Source organism: Staurois parvus, unplaced genomic scaffold, assembly GCF_062004578.1.
Source record: "Staurois parvus isolate SC_StPar_1 unplaced genomic scaffold, SC_StPar_1.0 ptg000004l, whole genome shotgun sequence".
NCBI classification, from domain to species: domain Eukaryota; kingdom Metazoa; phylum Chordata; class Amphibia; order Anura; family Ranidae; genus Staurois; species Staurois parvus.
This window is the reverse complement of record NW_028317800.1, coordinates 1,551,234-1,558,162: the sequence shown is the minus strand read 5'-3', so window position 1 is coordinate 1,558,162 and position 6,929 is coordinate 1,551,234. Positions and strand designations below refer to the sequence as shown.

Genomic DNA, 6,929 nt, shown 5'->3' with positions numbered 1-6,929 from the left:
TGTCAGCGGCCGACTGGCGGTAGCCTCTAGTGACCCACTGCCCGGAGTCCCTCAGGGCGCGGAGTCTAAGCCTCAGTCTGCTGGTTCATTAGGGCCCCTGATGGTGGGGATGGACTTGAAGCAGCCTGAGACCAGGTCGCGACCCCCGAGGAACACCAGCTGTGGTAGAGGCAGGTGCCAATGTCGTAGAGCATGTAAGAGCCAGATGTGAAGAGCTATGCATGGTCAGACAGGCTAGGTCGGTAACAGCGGAGCAGGCAGTATAGAGCGGCAGGCAAAGAATAACAGGTCACAAGCCGGGTTCATCAACAGGAGGTCAGGCAATGGGAGCAGGCAGAGAATGGTCAGGACGAGCCAGGGGTCAAAACAGGAGAGGACAGCAGTATCAGGATCAGGCAGGGTCAGCAGCAAGGCAATCAAGAGTACAGGATGATCAGGAACAAGGAACAAGACCATAAGGCGATATGGAGATGCACAGGGCTGGTTTAAATAGGGCGCCCTGTGCTCTCATTGGTGACAGGTGCTTGTCCGCGATCACGAGTGCGCGGCCGCCGCCGTGCTCGCCGGCTAGAGCGCGTCGGCGATCTGCGCATGCGCGCACCGCCGAGCGGCCGGGATCCCTGACAACACCACTGCACAAAGCAAGATCCATAAAGACATGGATGAGCGAGTTTGGGGTGGAGGAACTTTACTGGCCTGCACAGAGTCCTGACCTCAACCCATTAGAACACCTTTGGGATTAATTATAGTGGAGACCGTGAGCCAGGCCATCTTGTCCAGCATCAGTGCCTGACCTCACAAATGCATTTTGGAAGAATGGTCAAACATTTCCATAGACACGCTCCTAAATCTTGTGGACAGCCTTCGCAGAAGAGTTGAAGCTGTTATAGCTGCAAAGGGTCAGAAAACTCAATATTGAACCCTACGGACTAAGACTTGGATCCCATTAAAGTTCATGTGTGTGTAACATTGGCAGGCGTCCCAATACTTTTGGCAGTATAGTATACATATATATATATACTATATATATATATATATATATATATATATATATATATATATTATTATTCTTTTTTTTTAATGGCATTATTTGTCTCTCTCTATTTGAAACTCTGACTCACTCATTTACACAAAACTGAGCTTGAGTCATTCAGCTCTGTAGACATCAGTCTTTTTTGTTTTTCTCTTTCAGCTAAGACTGATAGACAAGAACGGACCTACAGCTATACCTGATGGATGGAAATATAAAATGTATAATTCATTCCATCGATCAACATTTACTAATAAATCTATATCTAGTTGTGACCTCTTTGTTGCAAGTGGAGAAGGCTAGAGTAGAGTGAGACTAGTGCAGAGTGACCCATGCAGAATGAGTACAGGGTTTAATAGGAGTGCATCTTGGAGCAGTGCCCTATCAGTGTAAAATGTACCCAAGCTGTTTACTCCGCCTACATATGTTATTCACAATTGTTTTTACCTGCCTTTTTATAACACCTGTATAAACCTAACCTATCTATGACTAACCTTTTCATGTAATCCAAACACCTCTCCACTCCAATTGTAGAATATGTTCTATGACACGATTTGCCACAGATACAGTAGGAGTATGTAGGTACGAATCTGTGTCAATAGCTTTTGCATCTTGCATTCTTTCCATTTTTCCAGTTTACAGTTTTGACACTTCTACTGTCAGACTGATTTTATATGGACAATAAGGAAACTAAAAAGACAGAGGGTGATTCCATACAGTATTTATTGAAAACCTGTATTACATTTAACTACACTGAAGAACAGTTTACCGTATTTTTCGCTCCATAAGACGCACTTTTTTCCCCCCAAAAAAGGGGGGAAAATGTCAGTGCGTCTTATGGAGCGAATATAAAGCGGCCGGTCCGGTATTTTTGTGGCCACCATGTCAGCTGTTCTCTCCTGCAGGACCTTACCTGTTCCTCGCTCCAGCGCTGTACAGTCTTCCCGCGCTGGCTTCTGTGACAGCCAGGTGCCCACTGCGCATGTGCTGCGCTTTGTGATTGATCCGGTGTCTTCTGGGACACATGACAGGTCCCAGAAGGCACTGGGCCATTCACAAAGCGCAGCGCTTCTCACGCATGCGCAGTGGGCACCCGGCTGTAACAGAAGCCGGCCCGGGAAGAAGAGGTAAGGACAACTCCGCGGAAGTGGGAGCGGGTACCTGTCAAATTCAGGTTCCCGCTCCCCCTCCCTCCCCAAAGGTCAGCAGTCTCTGGTCATTCCCTGCACTGTCTGCAGTCTCTGGTCATTCCCTGCACTGTCCGCAGTCTCTGGTCATTCCCTGCACTGTCCGCAGTCTCTGGTCATTCCCTGCACTGTCCGCAGTCTCTGGTCATTCCCTGCACTGTCCGCAGTCTCTGGTCATTCCCTGCACTGTCCGCAGTCTCTGGTCATTCCCTGCACTGTCCGCAGTCTCTGGTCATCCCCTGCACCGTGTCCGCAGTCTCTGGTCATTCCCTACACTGTGTCCGCAGTCTCTGGTCATCCCCTGCACTGTTTCCGCAGTCTCTGGTCATCCCCTGCACTGTGTCCGCAGTCTCTGACCATCTCCTGTACTGTGTCTGCAGTCTCTGGTCATCCCCAGTACTGTGTCCGCAGTCTCTGGTCATCTCCTGTACTGTGTCCGCAGTCTCTGGTCATCTCCTGCACTGTGTCCGCAGTCTCTGGTCATCCCCTGCATTGTGTCTGCAGTCTCTGGTCATCCCCTGCACTGTGTCCGCAGTCTCTGGTCATCCCCTGCACTGTGTCCGCAGTCTCTGGTCATCCCCTGCACTGTGTCTGCAGTCTCTGGTCATCTCCTGTACTGTGTCCGCAGTCTCTGGTCATCTCCTGTACTGTGCCCGCAGTCCATTGGTTCAGAATATTTTTTTTTTCTTGTTTTTCGCCTCTAAAACCTAGGTGCGTCTTATGGTCAGGTGCCTCTTATGGAGCGAAAAATACGGTATATACCCTGAATATATTCTGTATAAGGGCTAAATACAGGTAACAAAAACATTCAGAGCTAGTATTGCTTTTCCGTAAACTCAGCAATGTGTAAAATCAAAGTTTGTTGAATTTGCTTCAGGTCCTCTATCAACAGTCATTTCAGACTTTTTTTTATTTTTTTATATGTCTCTGAAGGCCTTTCACAACTAGGGTTCCTCCAGAAGTTGTTTGGGGTTCCTTGAGCAATGAGTAGCTTCTACCTCTCAGATATGCAACCACTGACACCAATAATGTTTTTAGCTATCTGTAAGGTAGCATAGTTCCCACCAAGCACCTATGTAAGAAGCATTCATCACAGTGACCACAACACTAATGTATGCAAATATACCAATATTGATAGGGGTTCCCTAGGCCATTAAAGTTATTTTGAGGGTTTCTCCAATGTTAAAGCTTGAGAATGACTCGTCTTTGAAGTAGGTCAAATGCAGGTGAAAAGAGGGTCTACTGCAGTTCAGATACACTTGTCAATGAATTCCATTAAGCTCCAAACTTAAATCCTTGTAAAGTAACGAAGAATAAGCATACACAGCAATATACAGATTTAGTAAAAGGGCAATAGGAATATACTTTCTGAATTCTGTCGTGTGTAATTTCACTTCTCTCTGCATCCCTAATAATATTCAATTTCCTAGGCATTTTTGAACCTGATTGGCATTTGACAGGCTATGTGTGACAGGCAAGGAGAGTGTTCCAGAATCACACGCAGGTGCTCTCCAGGATCACCAGATTACAGACAGAAGAAATTAAGTTACACTGGAGAAATACAGCCCTGTATGCATCAAAAACTAAACTACTTACCAGGCAGGCTGTGCTCCTTGTATGCATTTCAAGATTTTATTTTAAATTGTTGACTGAAGTATACCTTTAAGAAAGTGGATCTGTTTATTTTAATTTACGTTCTTTGAAATAGTGATTCATCTTCAATTAATTGTGTTTCTTTTAATGGAACATTTGATCACATCAGCACATTAATACCATCGTTTGATATATACCTTGTTTTGCTCAAATCAGAACATCAGAGCAACTGCTAATACCTAGGAAGAGAACATGATTTATTTAAGGCATGATTTTATTATAATGCATCAACACATAATTCATCATCTGCTCCTGATTCTGTGAAAAAAGCATCAGGCAGCCAGAAACACAAAAATCTGATATCAGCAGATGCTTTCACAACTTATTACCATTAACAGAAATACATTAAGCACGTAAACAAGGCACTCAATGTACATGAACTGCTTAACTGGCTCTAAAAAAAAAAAATCTAGGCACTTTACAGAATTTTGTCCTAGAGCTACCTAGAGTTATAGAACAGCAGTCCAATCCTAAGAAAAATAAGAAATTAAAAGTCCCACTACTAGGTACAGTATATTAAGCAAAAAATTATTCTCTGTGCACCTCTTTGGTTATGGGGTCTGTTTATAGGAAAAGTTTGATTGCGACTGTAATCATTGGCGCAAACTTAACGAATAATACCCACAATGTTGGTAATATGTGTGTAATATCAGTTTCAGTTTGTTGCCTTTTGCTGGGCAACTTTAATGTTCCCTAAAATTTAATCCTAGAAATAAAATAGCGATAAGGACACTCGAGCATAAAACAGACAAAGACCATCCCCAGCAGAGAAAAATAGCCTACCACCATAAGCTAAGAACATCAGACGAGCAGGGGAAATAATTATTAAAGAAACATTTTAGTCCATTCATTTTGTTTTTTGTTTTTTTTGCTATATTACTTTCAACTCACTTTGATTTATTTACGTATCTCTGTGGTTTTAAAATTGATGCCTGCACAATCTATACACATAGGGAAGCCTACTGAAATGAGTGGTCTGTCCTATAGGTGCGCTATGAGAACGCCCACGCTGGCATGCCCCTTACACCCCAGTCACGTCAGGCGACTTGCAAAATTGTATGCCAAGTCGCACCCTGTTGTCCACTATTACAGCGGTCATATCAGTGCGCTTCTGACTTTGTCGGAGCTGCGCAGACTTCTAAAGTAGTGCACGCAGCAGTGCTTTTGGTGCGATTTGCATAGACATCGGTGTCAGCAGGGGGCTCAGGGTGTAAGCGGGCGCTTATGGTATTTGTTCCCTGGTTCCCTTTTTTGTTTTCCTGAATGAAGGAGCGTGGGGGGAGGGGCGCACTTTGGCATCCTCACCTTGAGTGCCAGGTGACCTTTCCCAGAGCTGGCCGTATAGAAAGGCATTGGGAAAAAAACGGGGAGCCAATAGGAGTGAGAGAATGGAGCGCCCATAGACTAACAGGGCAGTGGGATGCCCATAGACGTGCTGCTCTTCATCAGAGAATATTGGTAGGAACGTTGGTAGGAGAAGCTGCTAGGGTACTTGCAGCTTGCAGTTGCGATGTAAACATAACCTGCAGCTTGTAATTTTTATTTTTTTTAAATAGTTGATAAGAGTAAAAAAAATATATATATATAAAGCATTGAATTGAATGACTTTTGGTGCAAGAAAGAACTGTGGACCGCTTCATGTGTTTAGCATGTCAACCTTACACAGGGGCCAGCTAATCTTCTCTGTATCGTTCCATGTTGTAATCCGCGCCCCGCCGATGCAGGGACAAATCAAGGGAGAGCCTGAGGGGTATATAAACCCTCTAAAACGTCAGATGATCAGTTTATAGAGAGCGTTCATTTTCAATGTTTTGCGCTATTTATGCCAAACCAAGTCTATGAATTATAATAATGCTTTTTGTATAATAAAATATGTGATCAATAAATGTCTGTCAGTTGAAAAGTTGATTTTACTGAAGAAAATAAGGAGCATACAGGCTACTGTTAAGCAGGGCACCGCATGCAAATGAGCAGCTCTGCCAGGACGCATTGTGGGAAGGCAGGCCACGCCCACCATGCCTTGTGGGGTTCTACAGATGGGAGGCTTATCAGAATATGGAAGCTCCTTTTTAAGAATATGGAGGCAACAAGATCCCCACCCCTGTCAAGGTCCATGTTACTCCATGTGCTGGCATCCATCTTGGATTTCTGCAGAGCATGGTGGGAATCTTTTATGCCTTCAGGTCTCTGAGGTCCATCCCCAGAGGGGTGTGGCTGATGACATATAAGCCTGTGTTCCGCACATGCTCTTTGCACTTGTGTCTTGTGTCTTTGTGTTGCTGTTACTCTGTTCTGACTCTCGTGACTCTCCTGGAATCTGACTCGGCGTGTGACCTGACCATTCTTTGTGTTCTCCTTTGATCTGACCCTCCGTTGCTGAACCCGGCTCGTGACCTGTGATTCTCGTCTGCTGTCCTGTACCATTTTGTCTCGTTGTTGTTGACCCGGCCTGCCCGACTACTCTATTGTCTTTACCACTAGCTACACGCCATTGGCGGCGGCCATTACCGCAGCTGGGGTGCCTCGGGTCCGTGACCTGGTTCCTGGCTGCGTCAAGTCCATCCCCACCATCAGGGGCCTTGGTGAAGGACAGCCTGGGACTTAGACTCCGCGCCCTGAGGGACTTCGGTATGTGGGTGGTGGTTGTCGTCAGCCTGTGCGTTACATTGTTATTAGGCCTGCCTGTCCGTTTCCCAGATCCTGCCCTGACACCCCCCAAGTGAATGAGTATGGGGTTCATAGTACCCCTACCTATTCAAAAAATATATTTAAAAAAGTTAAAAAGCAACACACACAGTCCTATAATTAGATAAAATGCCCCACAATGTACATCCACCATTAATCATGTCATCCAGAGATGTAGATCAACATCAATCACAGTCCTGACACCCAATGAAAAAGAAAACCACTGCCTGCTGAGGTACGCCTGGTCCATTTGCTTCCTACCATTGAGTGACAGCTGTTATATACAAGGAGTGGCCATATGAAATCACAGTAAAACCCTCACCCTGTCATTGAACTGGAGGGAAGCAAAGGTACCATGCGTGCCTTGGCAGGCT

The 6,929-nt window shown here is 45.2% G+C and overlaps 1 non-coding gene across 1 annotated transcript; it reads right to left on the bottom strand.

Moving 5' to 3' along the window:
- Positions 1–5,490: 5,490 nt before the first annotated feature.
- Positions 5,491–5,598, bottom strand: LOC149474432 (U6 spliceosomal RNA). The gene has a single exon (XR_016312715.1). It is a non-coding gene; the product is annotated as a U6 spliceosomal RNA (small nuclear RNA).
- Between the last annotated feature and the right edge of the window lie 1,331 nt (positions 5,599–6,929).